Source organism: Platalea leucorodia (assembly GCF_965183815.1).
Source record: "Platalea leucorodia genome assembly, chromosome: 10".
Classification (NCBI taxonomy): Eukaryota; Metazoa; Chordata; class Aves; order Pelecaniformes; family Threskiornithidae; genus Platalea; species Platalea leucorodia.
Window position 1 is genome coordinate 8,930,767 of NC_138832.1, and position 18,409 is coordinate 8,949,175.

General features: G+C 52.7%; 1 long non-coding RNA gene across 3 annotated transcripts; it reads left to right on the forward strand.

Annotated features, from left to right (window-relative positions):
* The first annotated feature begins 7,683 nt into the window (after nt 1-7,683).
* LOC309595769 lies at nt 7,684-14,369 on the forward strand. Of its 3 annotated transcripts, XR_014229315.1 has the most exons (5): nt 7,684-7,771; nt 9,432-9,599; nt 10,051-10,277; nt 11,998-12,072; nt 12,181-14,369. It is a non-coding gene; the product is annotated as an uncharacterized lncRNA (long non-coding RNA). The 3 variants fall into 3 exon arrangements; XR_014229314.1 differs by having other exon boundaries at nt 11,998-14,369; XR_014229316.1 differs by lacking the exon at nt 10,051-10,277.
* The last annotated feature ends 4,040 nt before the right edge of the window (nt 14,370-18,409 follow it).

Sequence of the window (18,409 nt, forward strand, 5' to 3'; positions counted from 1 at the left end):
CTAAAATAAATAACATTAGGTGAACTGAGACTGTACGTGCTTTTTCAATTGTGCAGCTCACATGGTGGATGGGGACTCTGCAGTACGCAGCAGCTCAGATGTAGGTGTGCATTTCTGCAGGCAGCTCTGCTCCATCCTGTCCTACCTGGTTGTGTCCCCCCCACTGGCACCATTAGAAACCAGACCCATTCCCAGCAGGACCGGCTTTGGAGCTGGCGTGGGGCCCTGTCCTGCACCCCATCCTGAGGGCAGCCCGGAGTTACTGCCCGCGCCCTCTCCTCACTGCCTGCACCCTTCTCCCGTTCCCCACGAGAGCAACGTGTTATCACACTCATTTGAATTAACAGCTCATGAAAGCGCAGATGAGCACTGAGAGCAGAGAGAAGCACTAATTTAGGAAAAGTACTAATTAAACATATTCTGGGTGGTCTCATTTTGGCGTTTTGCCTTTTGGGTTAGACTGATTTTCCTGCCGCTTCCTGCTCTCCCACGTTTTCTCCTCTCTCGCCTTTCCCAGCGCATTTGCACCTACAGCCTTCCCTGCAGGGGATTTCAGCGGCGGCTGGCCCCGGTGCCGGGGGTCGCAAAGCCCCGCTGGCTGCCCCCTGCCCAGGCACGGGGCAGAAGTTTACCTTCATTTTCCCCGGCTGCATTTTATCCTTGCCCTGCATGCAGAGCTCTGGCCGCCGTGCAGCACAAGCCGGGGCAGGTCACAGGTACAGAGACACGGAGGCACCGCGAGCCCAGGAACGACTCCAGCTTTCAAGAGACAGCCATCCAGCGATGATGTTAAGTGACTATTTCCTTACACTACTTCTTTCTCTACGAATAATGCTACAGTTTGCAGTTTCGGTGGAAAGCATAAAGCTATTATTAGGTTTCACTGGAATTGAGCCAGATGTGACAGGTAAGTTTCTGGTCCTCTGTCCCAAATGGCACTATTTTAAGTGCATTTGCAAAGTGGTGGGTGGTGCAATCACTCTCCATCCCACATGCAGGTTTTGGCCTCCCGCACATGATACCTAATGCACCATCTCCTCTTTGCACCTAGGACAACACGAGAAGTACGATCTGAAGCCTGTTTTGCTGTTGCTTCTGCACTGTGCATTGCTGAATTAATTTCCATGCAGTTTTGCACAGAAAGTCAGATCCTGCGTGGCTTTAAATTCCAGATTCGCCCCTGAAGCCTTATTGCAAGGGGGAGGCACCATGAGACAGAAAGCTCTGGAAGAAGGGAAGATGCGAATAAAGTGCCCCATGAGCTCTGCCAGCGTTGATGTTCCAGTACAACCAACGCTTCTTCATCTTCCTTCCAGGGTAAAAAGTATCTTTAAAGGTATATTGTGCCCTGGCCATCTAGAAACCTGATGAATGTTTATCCCCAGGACCAATGCTCATCTTGCTGTTAACACGTGCTATAGGACAACTGGTGCAGGGTCAACCCGCGCACTCGGTGCTGCTGTTGCCTCTCCCCCCTGGGACACAGCGCAAGCAGCCGGGCTCGGGTGCCTCGGCACGGAGTTGTTGTCCCCGCTTGAAGCTGCCTTACTATAAAGCAACACTTCTCTTCGGGAAAATGAGTGTCGCCAATGAAAACCAGGATTGGGATTTTCCAAAGCAGTGAAGACCACTATGGAAGCTGGGTCCCCCAAAAGCCCCATGAGTGAAACTTCCCCCAGGTGGGGGTCCAAGAGCCTCCAAAGCAAGTGGTCGTGGGCTGGAGGGCCACAGATCCGCTGCGTGACCCTTCCTGAAGCCTTTCCACTCCTTCCCAGGGTGGGAAACCAGGGAAACACCAGCAGTCAGAGTGCTCAGGACCAACCCACCAGGCTCTCTCCAGCATTTGGACCCTTGCTCCTGTCCTCCACAAGCCCAGCCTTAATTTTGAAAGCAAACCTCTGCCAGGGACCTCCAGGCCTGCTGGAAGGGCAGCGATCCCAGTCCAACGCCCAGCATGGGAACGAGCTGCCTTCAGACAGCAAAGGGCAAGGTGCTCCCAAGGAAAATCACGGCGAGAGGCTTAAAACTTAGCCGTGAGAGGCGGGTGCCAGGACACGGGCAGGGGCTGCTCAGGAGCCTCCCCAGCTCCCTCCTGATGCTCCTGGGCTGGCCATGGACCTGCTTGCTTCGGAAATGGAGCTGGATCTCCTGGGAGCGCCTGCCCAGGAGCAGTCCGTGGGGTGAGCAGAGGCTCAGGGAAACATGTTTTCCTGCTAACTTGTTGGATGACAGCTCTCAGAGATGCCCGGGTTCACTGCTTGGGTTTTCTTTTCACCATTTCTAGGAGCTGGCATTTAGGAATTAATACATCTTCCAGGTAAAAAGCCAGGAGCCAGACCGTGTTTCCTAGGAGGAGGGCCAAGGCATCTAAAGACAACCTCTACCCTGCCATTTCACAGACTCCTCATATGTCTAAGGGATGCCTCCTGGGGCTATTTGCCTTGAATTGTACAAAATAACTCTTGGACAGTATAATTTAATACTACGTGTCATATGGCAGAGGTCCATGGGATGGTCAAGGAGCATGACACAAAAAATATTCCGCTGGAAATATCAGTTTTCCTACTGTATCAGCATAACAAGGACTTTTGCAAATGTCTGATGTTGGGACTGGTTTGTATTGCAAATGTCCCTGTCTAATCTACAGCTCTGTATTAGATAACACATTATCCTATCATGACATTTTGCTTTGCCAGGAGAGCACAATATTTATATGTACATGCCCACAGGACTGCATTTTGACAAAACACCATATTAACGACAAATTGCAAGTTTGGTAACACAAGTCAGAAAAAGTTTTAAGCCTGCTGGCTTTGGGGAAGTAAGACAAGCTTGTTTAGACATAGAAAAGTTGCAACAGCAGACAAAGTCATCGTATGCCGTTTGAATAAATATTGATCTTCAAAACTCTTAACAGCTTTGCATGCAGACGCCTGAGAGCTGCTGTAATAGATAATTTCTCAATGCTATTTCAAATGCGTGAGAGCAGCTTTGCTTTCAAGATGCAAGCAGCTCTTCACTCACGGGTCAGCCCATCTTCTGCCGATGGCACTTGCTTAAGGACGAAGCCAGAAGACATCTCCATGGCCAACGCGCTGGCGGTTACCCCATAGAGACCCATGCTTCTGCTTGCAGCGAGAGAAAACAGAGCGGAAAGTGCTCCAGCCATTTTTGGAGTGACCTTGACGTGCAACTCCCCTCCCACCCCTCCGAGCTCTGCTTTTCGTATCCTGCCTCCGTCCCCTCTCACGCTGCATCAAAACCTCCGCAGCAGTTTCAGGTCATGTCTCGCGCAGCAGCATCTCCTCCTCCGCCCTTCTTTCCGTGGTTGCTGTATTTGACGCATCCATGGGGAGAGCTCACACTCCAATCAAGCTCTTGAACCCAAAAGGGCTGGAAATATCCAGGGAAATGTGTCTGAGCTGAGCTGGGGCTCTGCACAGGCCCAAGTCGCAGCAGCAATGCTAAGGGTTTGCCTAGGACAGGCTGGAGTATCTCACTCTTCCCCGCCCTGAATTTAGTCAGAATATTTTACAGGCAATTTTCTATCGAGATGTCGGCCGCGCTATCAACCCACCCCCTCCCCTGCGCATAATCAAAATATTTTGATAACCGAAAAATGTCAGGCAACACAGCAAATTTTGCAGTAAATAAATAGAGCAAATAATGGCAAAGACAAGGAGGGGAGGAGCGGGGAAGCGGTGCCTCTGCAGAAGGTTTCCATCCCCAAACAACAAAAAAGTCCTTTAAAACTACTGTTTTGACAAAAATAGTAATTTTCTACAAAAATAACCCCTCTCTAGTGGAAAAAGGAGGCTGATGGTAGGGAATATCGTGCGGCTGGTTCATACCCCTCTGCTTTGGAGGACCAGCGCTCCCTCCGAGGGCACGGCACAGCCCCGTGGCACAACCGCGTGTTGGCCCAGCAAAGGCCAAGCCGCTCTTTCCAGCAGACAAGTAGCGATTAGATGAAATCGCCTGGCAAACGAGCCCTCAGCGAGATACTAAACACATACCAAATATGTGTGACAAATTGCAATGACAAGGTTGCGCTGGCAGGCTGGATGGCGGGTAACGAAATCCCTGTCCAGACAGTGCTACGCTCCGGGCACTCTTTGAGCCAAGAGAAGGCAAGAGATGCTGCCAAAAACCCGTCGGCGCGACCACCACACCCTTTTTCCACACTGCAGCGAGTGGCTGAGGCCGCTACAAACACTGACGGTGCCCAGAAAGCCAAGGTTGGGACTGCCACGCCGGGCACAAAGCTGGGGGAATTGCAAAATGTCAGGGCTGGTGCGCAAGGTCAGATGAAGGAGACCCACAAAGAAACCAAGCGCAAACCCAGCCCTTCCGTCTGGTTGCAAGGGACCGAAACGCCGGAGGAAGGGTTAGTGCAGAAGCCAGAGCTTGAGATGGGCAGTTTACTGCGCTGCGTGGGGTGATGCAATAAAGAAAAGGCATGGCTCCCCGTCCTGCACACGGGGAACAACGAGGTGCTGTGGCCGTGCATGCCCGCGCTTGCTCCCCACCACCGCCCCAGGCACCCCAGGCTGCTCACCCGCCCTCCCTGTGCCCCACGCAGCCCCTGCAGACACAGGGACCCCCTTTTCCATGCCAAACCCCAGTGCCAGGATGCGGTTTGGGGCTCGCCAGACACTCGCCCAGAAGCAGCCGCAGTTTATTAGCCTAGTAGCTGTGGAAAGTTTCCAGGCTGGGCAGGATGCTCCGGCAGGGAGCCGGCGGCGGGGGGGGAGCGGGGTCCACGCAAGGCTCTTGCTACAACAGGAAAGCAAGGGCAGCACGGGCAGCACGGCGCTCAGACCCCAGGGACTACTTTTGAAGAGACGTCTCTGTCCAGCCATTCGTCCCCTCCGATGTCCCCTGTCCCACCAACAGCGCTCCTCGAAGGGCACGTAACTTCCAAGCTTTTTCCTTCATTCTCCTTCCAGTTGCAGACAGCAAAGGTGTGTCCGGCATTTGCGCTGGCGCTGGACAAACAGAATTGGGTCTCTTCAAAGAAAGTTTCCTACCTTTGCCACCTCATGGAAGGGGTGGCCGTGGTTTGTCCCCGCTGCGAGGAGCAGAAGTGTTTCAGTGGGCCGTGTTTAACACATGCAGTGCAGGGATGTTTATTTTTTTAACCAGTTCCGTAGCTGCCACCTCTGCAAAGGCATCACATTTTGACTATTTGACAAGCCCCAACCCGGCCAGGTGCTGCATCCTGCGGGCGAGGGAAAGCCAGCGGGGCCTTGGCGCCGCTTGCCACTTTGTCTGGAGCGAAACGGCGATGCGCGGAGAGCCGGCGGGCGGCCGGGTAGGAGCGCCCGGGCAGGGGCCCCGGCAGGTGGGCCTGTGGGAGGGCAGCGCGGGGGAAAGCAGCAAACAGCCTCGCCGGGGTATTTTGGGCTTTCTGCTTTCTGCCCGAGCGATCTGCGAGGCGCATCTCTGCTTGAAGAAGGTGGCCGTAAAGCATCCATCTGCAAAAATCCCCCAGCAAACACAATCCCTCGCCCTGCCCCCCGGTTTCCGCGAGCAGCATTCATTCCTCGCTCTCGCTGTAGATCCGGCATGCCGAGTCCTTGCTCCCCAAGAGTATTCTCCCTTTACAAAGCAAGATCATAAAGCAGTGACATAATCCAAGCTTGGCAAACACTTTTGCTGATGTTAAGCCAGTGCCTTTCGTGGTTCTCGCTGCTGCTTTTGAGTCCACGATATAGATGGCGCAACCGGCTGATTAAATGTGCAGGACCCTCCCAAGATACCATTTCATTTGAAACGCTGACATTTATATTTGACATTCCAATAAGTGTGGGACTTTTTTTTTTTTTTTTTTTTTTAATTAGTTCTCGCAAGGGTGCGGGTCAGACACAGCTACACAATGGAGTTCTCCATAAAAGAGGTATGATTCAAACAGATGACTCCCGGCCAGACTTCCTAACCCATCTACCTTGCAGCGGAGCCTCGAAGCCAAATTAATTAGAGGCCACCCACAAGTAAATGTGAGAGGTGTAGGTGAATCTCTTCGCCCATTCATTCCCCGCCACATCTGCTGAGATCTCGACGTACAGGCTGAGGGTGAGTGGGAGGGCTTTGATGCTAAAGAAATGACTCAATTCCTTTTGTTTTGACACCAAAACGCAGTCAGCCGGCAAGGCCAAGTAGTAAACAATAGTAGTGATGCGAAAAAAAAAAAAAGAGAGAAAAAAAAAAGCAGCAGCCTATATGATGCCTCAATGAAGAGGTGTGATTGTTGGCAAAACGTGTCCTGCTTGAGTTTATGGGATGTACAGAGTCTTTTTACTAGGGATACTTTTTGTTATTAGCGTAATAAAAAAGGACCAATTGTTTCTGCCATCTGAGAAAACTCTTGGTGGAACAGGCAGAAATCCAGGAATAATTAAGAAAATAATAGTGCACACCCAACAAGAAAAACATTATTTGTTTAAAGACGAAGTCCCTCCAGAATACTTGGTAGTGATTGCGTTTCTTTCAAAAGGGGGGAAAAAACCCTTCTAAATGAAAAGCAGCAGCCATCAGCTAGTTTCTAAGATCTCGAGTGGAAAAAAGCGCGGGGCTGTAGTACCCTTCAGTGGTAAGGCTTCTTCCGTTTTCACCGCTCTTATCAGCCTTTGCAAGTTGCAAAATAATAGTGTTTTGCCCTTACATGTTTCCATCAGAGGATCAGAAGCGCTTCACAAAGCATAATTAATTGAGCTTCACTGCTCACCTGTGAGAACAGAGCAATTATTTAGCAACAGGGTTGGGGTTTTTTTTGCTGTTTGGGGTGGGGGTAGAGGTAAAAATTGCAACAGGAAGATTACGAACCCACCAAGCCAACAACAGACTTCACAGCTTCGCCTGTTCCCAATGACGGACCCGACAACCCTGGAAATGCCTGACCTTCTCCCTTCGGAAGGGACCACTTTGCCCCAGCATCGCTTTTCCCCAGGCCTCAGCTTGCGAGGCTTTCTACCAGCACAAATCGCCCAAGCTCTGACTCTTTAGAGTCAAAAATCTTCGGAAAACCGCGTCTCCGAACCACCTGCCCTCCCTGCAAGTGCGTCGTGGTACCAGCCCGCGCCCAGGGTGCGCGACGGGGGCCCCAAAACCCTGCTCCCATCGCTGCTGCGCGACTGCGGGCAGGTTATAGAGTGATGCCGGCCGCGCAGGGGAGCGCGGTGGGGAACATCTCCCGAGCCATGGGTCGGGAGAGGAAAGCTGGGAATCGGCGTTTGGGAGCTCGAGTTGAACAGCAATGGGGGGGAAGTGATAAACCTCAGCGTGATAGCGTGTGCAGCGTGTGGGCAGGAGCACCGGCACAGAACAGCAACTTTCGCCCAACCAGGGCTGAAAAAGCACCATCGCTGCTCTGAAGGGTTTACACGAGGCCGTAAACCACGGAGGGAAGCGGCAGCGGAGCGAGGCTGTTTGCAGGACGGGAACACCCCCGCGGGACCCTTCCCACGGGGATGCGGGACCCTGCCCACGGGGATGCTCATCCCCCGCCCCCCCGGCCCGGCCCGGCCCGGCCCGGCCCACCGAGGCCGGTACCGAGAGGCGGCCGGCGGGAGCATCGCCCCGTCCCGTCCCGTCCCGTCCCGCTCGGGGCCCGGCCGCCGCCGCCGCCCCGCCCCGCGCCCGTCCCCGTCCCCGTCCCGCCCCGGCGGGCGGCGCTGCCACCGCCCCCGCTTCCCAGCAGCCTTTGCAACCGCCTACAATGAAATTTGCGAAGTTTTTTCGGTTTCGGCGCCATTTTCGAGTGGACTCGGAGGTGAGGAGGGAGGGCGGGCAGGGCGGCGGGGCCGGGGCGCCGCGGGGGGCCGACCGCCGCCCCCCCTCTCCCTCCCTCCCCCGCGGGCGGGACGGCCCGGCCCGGCCCGGCTCGGCCCGGCCCGGCCCGGCGCGGCGCGGCTCGACGGGGGGGGCGGCGGCGGCGGCGGCGGCGGCGGGACGGGGCGCGCTGCGCTGCGCTGCCCGCCTCGGGGGGGTGGGGGTGGGGGGGGCACGGCGCGGCCCCCTCCCGCCGCCCCCCCCCGCGCCGCCGTGGGCGGGGTCGCGCCGCTCCCCGGAGGGGGGGGACACACGGACACACGGTCCCGGGAGAAACTCGGCGGGGGGGGGGAGGGGGAGAAGGGGAAAAAACTGTACAAAAAACTAAAAAAAAAAGAAACTTTTCCTGGCGGGGGGGGGAGCGCGGCGGCACCGAGCAGCGCCCGCCCGCGCGGCGCCGCCCCGCGCGGCACAAAGGAGGCACCGGGGGGCGCGGGGGGGCGGCGGCGGCCGTGACGCAGCGGGCAGTGACAGCGCGAGCGGCCGGGACCGGGGGGGCGGGCGGGGCGGTGCCCCCCCCCCCCCGGACCGTTAGGGCGGGAGCGGCGCGCGGGGGGCCCGTTCCCACGTGGGTGCCCCGCCGCCCCCCCCCCGGCGCCTTTTCCTCGTGGGCTTTTGCTTATTAATAAATTTTTTTTAATCATTTTTTTGCGCTGCGGGGAGCCGCGCCCGCCCCCCGCAGGTGTGGCTCGCGGCTGCTTGGGGGGGAGTTTTTTAAAATTTATTTCTTTTCCCCGTTTCCCTCTTTTTTTTAAGGGGAGCCCGGGGGCTACCGGCCCCCGCTTCGTTCTGGCCTCGGGCCTGCTCGCCCCCACGGCCGCCGCGCTCGCCCCCAGCTCCCCCTGCCCCGGCGGGCGCGCGTGAGAGAACAGTTTTACACATTTAAAAAAAAAAAAAAAAATTACCACTCCAACCAAAAAATAATTCGGCGAAATAATTTAAAATATTAAAAAAAAAAAAATTTGGCACCCAGCTTTTGCTATTTTTTACGTTTTTCCCCTTGCTGGTTACTCGCTTCGCACAGGAAATTTGAATATCCTGGCAGAGGCCGACTTCCAAGCCGCGGTGATGGGAGCGCTGCGCGCCGCGCCGGGCGTTTTTCCCTTCGTAATTTATCCTAAACGCGATATTTTTCCCCGCGCGCGCGTCAGGTACCTAAAGACAATTTTTGTGCGTTGGGAGAGGAGGTTTGCCAAGGTTAAAGCAGGAATTGCTCCCTCCGAAAAATAAGAAATAAATTGTGCCTGCGTGTTGTACGCCGGTGTACGTGTGTAGGTGAGGGACCATCTGCCAGGTTTCGTCATCTTCTGCCCTGAAGAAATCCAAAGAACTCCGTTGCTCGCCATCAGCTGCGAAAGTCTGTATTTAGTTAATCCACTTTGGTGGGAAATACAGTAAAACCAAACTGCTAATGCAATAAACATTTATGAAATATAAGAGGGAAGCTTTAAGTAATGCTTCAGGCAAACTGACCCAAATATAAAAAAAATAAAATTACTGTGCGCTTGTTATGTTTTGAATTAATGTTCATCTGACAAAAAAAAATGGTTTTTGTTTTTTTGTTTTTTTTGTTTTCTGTTCTTAACAAATAAACTTTATAGGAGTCGGGCTTCCAGATCTGCCCCGTGTTGTTTAAAACTGGATGAGATGACAATGCAAAAAAATGGAAGTAACAAGAGGCATCATACTTTTCTTCTCCTCAGCGGTGTTGAGAAAAAACTCTGGATCCTGGAATTTTACTGTGGATTTTACTGGTTTTCTGGAGTACTGTAAGTTGAAGTCTCATCCCGCAGGCCTTCGCGAGCACCAGTAGCTCTCCCTCGTGTTAACAGCCCCCTCTCGATAAATGCAGTCGATCCCGCCGGTAACGATACCGGGGGCGAGTTTCAAATCGAGTAAAGTCAACGAATTAATTTTTTGCATTATTTGAATTTGCCCTTTGTAGCTGCGGTTTGGTTTCGGGTGTTCTGCCCCACCTAGGAGCGCGTTAACTGTGTGCGGTTTAACGCGCAGAAGGTACGCCGTGCTAAAATTAAAACCTAGCTCTAACCTGCTGTTATTTATATGAAATACGTGCCGCTTCCCTGACCTTTTTCTGGGTGAATTAGTGAGGAAAAAATTATTTTTAATAAAGCGTATGAGAAATTATCCGCTCTCATATAGCGTTGACGCACGAGCAGGGAGAAAATATATTTTATGCGTTTATTTTGTGCCACCCAGGAGGAAGCCTTGGCCGGCTAAAGCGCGCGCGAGGGCGATTTTCGCGTGACGCGCCGGGGAGATGCGCTGGAGGTGCCCGTGCAAATGAAAGTAACTTGGCTGCGTGCAGTTCCCACGTCTGGCCGTCCGTGCTCTTTCATAGTCGTTTCTCTTCGCGCAGCCCTCGCTCGACTCCGGCAGCCTTGCGAGGCGAGTCGTATCGGAAACGTAATAGCTGGAACCATTTGGTGGGTGTCGATCAAGCATCGGGGCCGATTCCGGCTATTGGCCACATCTGTAAATATTAATACGTGACTTTTGTTTAAATTTCATTGTTCAAAGGGAGGCAGGAATGAAAGCGGTGTGATTTTGCAGACCCGGGCAGATACGAAGTGTTTCGGTGGTACTACTCGCCCCCGTATTTTCGTTTTGTTGCCGTAATTGTGTCTCGCTAACGAATGTCTGGGACCTTCAGCTGTAACGAGATGATTTATTTTAGTCTTTTTGTAAAATAGTAAACGCCTTTTTTTTTTTTTTTTTAATTCTTCTTTCAAACGAGAACAATGACTTCAGGATTTGTTTGTGCGTGCCTCCTGAAAAACTGTTCGATAGCAGAGTTGTGTTTTTTTTTTTCCTGTGCTTTATATATGTAGGAAATGCTGAATATTTACTTGCCTGTGAGCTTACCTAGCCCTGAAGCGTGCGAGTCAGTGAAGGCTCTGTAGGCAAATCTGTCCTGTCATGGGCTCCTATATTTATTTCCTTTCCTTTCCCATGGTGCTCTTTCTCACTTTTTTTTTTTCTTTCTCTTTTTTTTCTGGTTACGGCCTCGGTGAGGAGGGCCTCGGTTGTGTTTTAAGGGAACCCTCTATTTCAGGGTGAATTTGTTTTGGTTTCGTGCGGGCGTTTGGGCTTGGGGCAGGGGGGGTGTTTTTTACTTAATTGCCCAATATACTCTGGCAAGCAGAAGTTGCATTGTTTCGTGAACTACATTAATGAATTTCTGCATGTTCAAATTCCCCAGTTATTTGGGAGATGTAATTAAACCTCCGTAGGTGGCTGGCTTACGTAGATGACAGGTAGAAGTCTCGATTTCTAGAAATAGCTGGCGTACACACCGCGGGCGTGGAGCTTGCGGCAGCAGCAGAGCTGTTGCAATGCTTTTGCATCGAGGTGGAGCTTTTGGGGCAATTCTCTTGCTATTGGGGGCTCCCAGCACAGCAGGGCAGCCCCCAGTTCCCAGCTGCGGTGGGGTGCTCCTCCAGGGCTGGGGGTGCTCCTGGGATGCTGCCTCCTGCGGCAGCGAGGGGCTGAGCGCCTGCCGCTGCCAGCAAAAAACCCAAACCCCCAATAGCCTGCCCGCATCTTACCTGCTTGTCCCGAGGGTGGTTTATCACCTAAATCAGCAGAAATTAGATGTTTCCTTTGCTTCTGGGCTGCCAAGACCAATAGGCTGCTCTTGCTGCTACTGTTTTAACCCCTTCGGGGAGGGGAGGTGGGCTTGCTGCCGGCCGCGGTTGCGTGCGGGGGCTTTCCTGCCTGACCTCGGAGCTGCCGCAGGTGTCGGCTGGCCGGAGCCGTGTCGTCCCTCCTCGCTGTACAGCGCCTGGGTTGTGATTCGGGGTTAGCAGGGCGCCTTGGGTGCCGCTGCCCGCAGCCACGCTCCCGGCGGCCGTGGTGCCAGTAGCCCCGGCTGTAGGAATGGGGAGAGGAGCGATGCGATCGCTCTTTAAGTGCTGCTTCATAGTCTGCCCTACCTGGAGGTGAAAACTTGATTTTTTTTTCCCTAATTTTAAAAATATTTGTGCCTTAATACTTAAATATTTAAAGACGTCCGAGCCTTTGCGGTCTGCATGTGCCTAGGGAGGGGACGGTGCTGAGGCTGCCCGCCAGCCCCGGTCCCCGCTCCTGAAGCACAGCGGTGCCTCTGCGAGCAGCTCGTAAACCCTTCTGTGTGTTGCTTTCTAGTTCCCATTGAAACAGCGGTTGCCTCATGGCCGGGGAGAGTCGAGGCAGGAGGAGCCGATGTGCCTGCATGCAAAGGTGAGTTGGGAAGGTAAGCTCACGTGCTCCAAAATACCTGCACCATCTGCATCCCTCCGGATAAACGCAGGTTCCTCTGAAATGCGTATCCCTTCTTCGGCACTGCAGGTAACACCTCGGAGCGGTCGAGATAAACTCACACCATCCCGGTCAGCTGCCATCTTTCTGATTTAACATTGAGAATCCAAAGCTAAGTTTGAAAGAAGCTAAAGTATCAGATGGGATGATTCAAACACAGAGGTTTCTATTGCTTAAAATAACTAGGCTGTCATGTCATAAACGGGCATATTTTCTCAGATACGTATTTCACTGCCTATCCCAAATTTCCACTTGCCCAATACTCGGTGTGAACGTTGATTTTTCTCCCTGTGCTAGAGAGTAGGCTGGTGGAGGTGTATTGAGCCCTCACTTTGAAAAGTCCTCCTTGCTGAAGAGAGCTCTTGCCCCCCTTGTTGAACTAGGCTGAAGGCTCGTTTATATTATGTATAAAAACATTAAGTAAAACGTGAACCTCAAACACAAAATGGATTCTAGAGCTGAGCTTGTTTGCTGCTGCCTTTTTTTTCTTTTTTTTGAGTCACTTTTGAAGAGATGAAAGAAATAAGACTCCACAGGTACAGTCAAGTAAAACATTGTTACAGAAATAATTAATGGTAAAATTACGTGGGGGTTGTTTTGTTTTAGCTTGTACAGGTCTGACTTTGGGTACTTGTTGGCTTTGCAGTAAGTAGCAGTTGCTCGTTAGAGCGTTGGACCTGGTGCTCTCGGTATTGAGGACACTGAAGTGGGGAAAAAGCACTGCTTTTTTGTTGGCAAATATTTGATTTAAAATTTGGAATAATTTGGCACGGGTCACAAGAGCTTTTGAAATTCCTATTTTTAAGTTTGCTAAACAGGGAGGGAGTAGGAGGAGGCCAAACCGGACCTCGGCTGAGTGGCGCGTTTAGCGCAAGGGGACGGCGCAAGCATTTGAACTAATGGCGTCATTTCTGACATGGTTCAGGTTTTTTTGTGATGCTGCTTTTTAAGAAAATGAATTGAAGGAAGTTGTCACATAACTGGAGAAGAAAAAAAAAAAAGTCAAAAGGAAACACACAAAATGTCAGGCTATCTGCCCGGCTCCCGTGCAGCCCTGGCAGGCCGGCGTGTGCGTGCCTCTGGCAGCCGTGTGCTTGGGAGCTCCAGCCTCCCTCTGCCCTGCGCTGCCGCTTTCTGCTCTGCTGCAGGCAGGGGAGGCGATGAAGTGCCAGGGTAGCTTTAATTTCTGGTCGCGTAAGGTTTGTCCATTCAAATGGTAAACGAGCATAATCTAGTCTTTAAAAAAATAAGGATCTCAAAAGTCAAACCAAGCTGAATAAAAATATGCTAAGAAAAACTTAGCAGGTTTGAACTGTTGGAATCTGGATTTATTTATCTGAAATATTAACATTGCGACTCCTGGAAAATCCTTGATGTTCAGCAGCCTCTAAGCGGAAAGTACAAGGTAACGTTTCCCCACGGACCATGTGGAAGGGCCAGGGAGGTCTGCAGTAGCAAAAGCAGCAGACCTGCTAGACCTGAAAGTGTAGATTTGCCGGGACCCAAATATTAAGTCTGCTTTGGGGGTGGGGGGAACAGTTAATTTCTGATTTTGTTTCTGAAACTGGTTTGTTTGCACTGTGTAACTGCTTGTTCTCTTATAGTTACAGACTTTCTGATAGCACCCGTGAAGAAAAAAAAATGTCCCGTGGTGGTAATGCATGCATGTTAAATGTCTTCCTTGTAGAGTGTTCTTCAGTACTTTATATCATGGCTTAAAAAAAAAAAATATATATATATATATATATTCAAAATACCATTTGGAATGTCAACATTCAGTGGGCTTTGAGGAGATGTAGCAGCACATCATGGTTTGTAGGGACAAGGAGATACAGACCATTCTGGGCTGCCTCATTACCTCAAGGATAAGACAAGAAAGTGAGCTTCTGGTTATCATAGATGTGGAAGCTAACACATTCCCATGTATCTCTTTAGTTCAGTTGAACAGGTACGTGTAGATACGTTCTCTTGGTGCTTGTATCTGTGCGCATCCTTTGCAGCGACAAATACATCCCCTCTGAGTTGGTGCGTGTGTCTCAGCGGGGCTGGCCCTGCAGGCAGGCAGGACTTGTAGCTCCTTTTTGTTCTCCAACGTGGGCATGGCCGATGGTGGCTTGAGCACCATGCCTTCAGCTGGCGCCTTACCCAGTGCTCCTCGGTCCTTTCCCCGGCAAAAGATCGGCCGAGGTACTCTGTTGCCCCGTGTCTGGGGGGGGGGAAGGGGGTCTGGAGGCCGTGGAGGCACTAGGATGGAGAGCTGTCAGCAGTGCTCTAGCAGCACGTAAATACTGGAGTTTGGGATTGCCTGTTGCTCTCCAGTATTGCATTGCTGCTTTAGTGAGGCTGGAAATCGGTCCCTGCTGCAGGAGCCGGGGCTCTGGCTCTCGGGGTGCCTCCTCGGCACCCCCGCGGTGCCTTCCACGCTGCTGGTGGGGGGCTCTCGTCTCCCACACCAATAAACCACTGCGGAGGCAGCAACGAACGAGGGCTTGGTGTCGTTAATGGGGAGGGGGCGAGGGGAGGGGGCTGCACCCCGCCACCCCTGCACCGGTGGGTGCCCCATGGCCCAGCCCAGGGCTGGAGCGGGCGGAGGGCACTGCCATGGCATGGGGGGGTCTCAGCGGGGAGGTGGGGCTGAGCCCTTCCCCAGCGCCCGCTGTGGGGAGGGAGGGCGTGGGGGGCCGCACGGTGGCAGTGGGGGGTGCGGGGTAATGCTGGCCCTGGGGTGCACCCTGTTTCCAGCTGCTGGGGAGGGGGTGTGGGGGGCAGCGGGGGGTGCGAGGGCTGGGGGGGACTGGAGCTTCAGCTGGGTGGGGAGGAGGGGTCCCGTGGTTGCGCCTGGGGTGCTCCTGGGGAAGCCCGGCCATGGGAGGCATCGTCATTCCCCAGACCCACACAGCTCCCCCAGCCACCATTGGGGTACCCAGGTCCGGCACAGCCGGGGTGGGGGGGCTGCCAGTGCCCAGCACCTGGCAGCCCTTGGGCCATGGTGGGGAGATTTTGGTGGGTCTGGAGGGCCTGGAGCACCTGAGGGTTTGCAGACCTTCAGAGCAAGCCCAGCCCCAAGATGAAAGGGGTTTTCTTTCTCTGCCCTTAGCATTGCACAACTCACAGCTTCCCAGCTCTGGCGGGAGCAAGGGATAGACACAGGGCCCACCATGGGGTCAGGGATGCTCCTGGGAAGGGCTGGGGTGGTGCCTTCCTGGTCGAGCATCCATCCTCCGCGGTGGGAGTGAGGTCGCCTGTCCCGCTGATGATGGAGCATCATTAACCCCCAATCCTGCAGTCTCCTGGTGAGCGCTGGTGGCTGCGAAGCCCAGAACATTTGGTTTTTTCAACTATTTTTAGGAATTCATAAATCGCAGTGAATAGTCGCGGGGCCGGGGGGTGGCGGGGGAATACCCTCCTGCTGATTTACAGCTTGATTGCGGCTCCTGGGCTGCGCGGCGAGCGTTGGTCCCGCCGGGGGAGCAGCGCAAGGGACGCCCCGGCGCACAAGCGTGGTTCCTAGCGCAGGGGAGGCAAAAAAACCGTGTGCGCGGGTAGCAGCCGCTTTTTAAAGCTCCTACCCACAAACAGGTCAAAGTCACAATATTTGGACGCGCAACCAACCCGTTTCAAATCGGACATGGGTATTCTTTCACTTGTGTTTGTAAAACGGTTTGTTCCTGCATTCTACAAGTCAAGCCCTTAATCGCCAATAAAAAACTGCTTTCCCTCAGGAAAACAACTTAATGAATAACTTGGTTTACAAGGAAATTGGTTAGTAAAGTGGTTAATTCTCTACTTCTATACTTTTATCCATTTTACATCAGATTTTTTTTTAGAAATTTTCTGTTATCATTTTTAGAAAAGTTTTCTGTTCTAGTGGAGTGTAAGAGTTAAAAAATCAGGTTTATTCCTTCTTTTTAGACCTTTCTGTTGTGATCAGTTTGCTTTTACTCAGCTAGAGAAAGAGATTTCCACCTCATTCGCAAACAGAAGACTCCTGCTAAAACTGGGCTGCGGTCTCCTGCCAGGATCGAAATGCCTTGACAGTAACGGGAGAGTAAAAGCCCCGCAGAGTTTTCAGAGCAGCGGGCAAGAATAAAACGTAGAGGCTAAATCAAGGCAATAGGGAAAACGATCCCAGGGGAGAGAGAAGGAGGAGGTGGAGGTGGGAGGCGGAGGTGGCTGTGCGGTGGGTAAGCGGCACCGCGGCGTGGGAGCCCCGGCCGGGGGTGACGGCCGAGCCCTGGCTGGGGCGCAGGGGCTGCGGGTGCCGCTCGGGGCTTTGCCTGCGCCGCAGCGGCGCATCGCCGCGCCTGCCGGGCGCTGGGAGCTCCCCGCTGCTGCTCCGGGTGCCTGGCGAGCATAGCAATGCTCCGCTCCAAATATTTCAGGATATTGCCAATTATTAGTACAGAAAGCCCAGGGGGTAGCCATCCAGCTGTGCTTTTCTGTCTGAGAAGCTGGGACAGCTCCTGGCTTTTTTTTTTCCTTAAATGTAAAAGTTTGCCTTCAACGTATTTGCGGGTTGACTTCATTACTGCATTTGAGCACAAATCACTTGGGGAAAAAAAAAAGCAAGAGAAGCCCTCGCAGCACATCCCTGGTCTGACTTCAGTCACCCGGAGACCCTTACCGCGCCGCGCTGCCGCGGGCACCGCATCGCCGGGGCGGCTCTGCTGAGCGGCGTGCAGCCATGCAAAGGGGCAGCAGCACATGCAAAGCAGCTTGAGCAAGCTTTTCTGTTTGTGTAGGATAAAGCAAGAGGGCTCTTTTTTTAAATGGGAGGTCTGCTGCGTCAGGAACGTACATGACCACTGTGGAGGAAAAGTCTTTGCGCTTCCTCAGTAGTTTTTTGGTGTGATTTTATAAACAAGCTGGAAGGAGGCAGTTCCCTGGGGTAGGTATGCAGCACACTGCACTGCTGCGTGGCTGCTGGGTTTAGTAGGTAGACACTAGACAAGCTTATTAATCTCACACTTCTACACCAATCTTTTAATTTCACCCAGACCGAAACCCTCCCACACAGTAAGACTGAGGTTGTGCTACTCTGCTCACAGTACCAGGTACCTCCATTAGAGAGGCAGTGGTGTGGGAGCCAAATGAGGTGTTGCAGATTCCTGTAAACACTAAAAAAAGCAACCCTAAAAGCCACCTTATCAACCTTCAGTGTTTTGCTGCTCACCTCCTTTGATGCAAAAGGAATTTTTGGCAAAGGTTGGCGGCTCATTGTGGTATCCTGCATTATCTTGCTTTCCTTGCACTTCTTGCTCACCCACCTCATCTGCTTTTCTTCAGCTCCCATCCAGCACACGCCGAGCCAGGACTGCCTTCTGTAGGTGTCCGCACAGTGCCTTGCACAACAGCAGCTCCCAGTGCTAGATGTTAATAAGTTCAGGTCCTGCTCCTTGCGCTACAGAGGAGAAGAAACACTTTAGATGTCTCATGCTCTCTTAGCAAGGGTGATTCTGGCTAAAAGTAAGGGGACTCGAAGTGCGTACCCAGTTATGCAGCTGGCTTCAGGGGGAAGCAGCCAGTATCCCCAATGCAAAGCTGCACAAAGGACAAAAATCTCCTCGGGTTAAATTAAACGTGGCAGGTAGCAGCCACATGGCAAAGCAGCGGCCAGCTCGCCCGCTCTACCAGTCAGAGTTTGCTACGGCGAGAGCGCGATGATGAGCGCAAACGCCGGCGCTGGCGCCCCGATGACTCAGTGGGTCTTGGCAACGACCTCACCAAATGGAAGAAAAATCTAATTTCAAATCTCTTAATTTCTGAAGCAAAGGATAAGACGTTGCTCTCAACAATTTCTCACGTACACCCATTCTCATGCGCTGTTAAGCAACAGAACATTGAAATCTACTCAAAATGTGATTCAAGTAGAGCACATATTCATTTATAAACTGTCCAGAGTGAGTGCTCGTGCCATATGCTCCGCGAGAGAAAATAGCTTCCACCTCATACTGAAAAGAAGTTATTTGAGTGTGCACAAGTGCTAGGCAAGGTCTGACGGCAGGGAGGGGACTGGGTGGCGTGGGGGAGGCAGCTAGGCAAGGGGGTTGTGGTTAGCCTTTACTAGAAAGCACAGGATGCTTTTCTAACTACCCGGCAAAGGACATTTCTACCTCATATTCTGTATTCCCTGATTGCTGTTGGGTACTTTGCATTTTGTGAATGGAAGAGAGAAAATTGGCAAGAAAGGAAATAGAGGAGAAAAAGATCTGATAAATACACCGCAATGCACATTTAGCAGCGCGCACACCCCCGAACT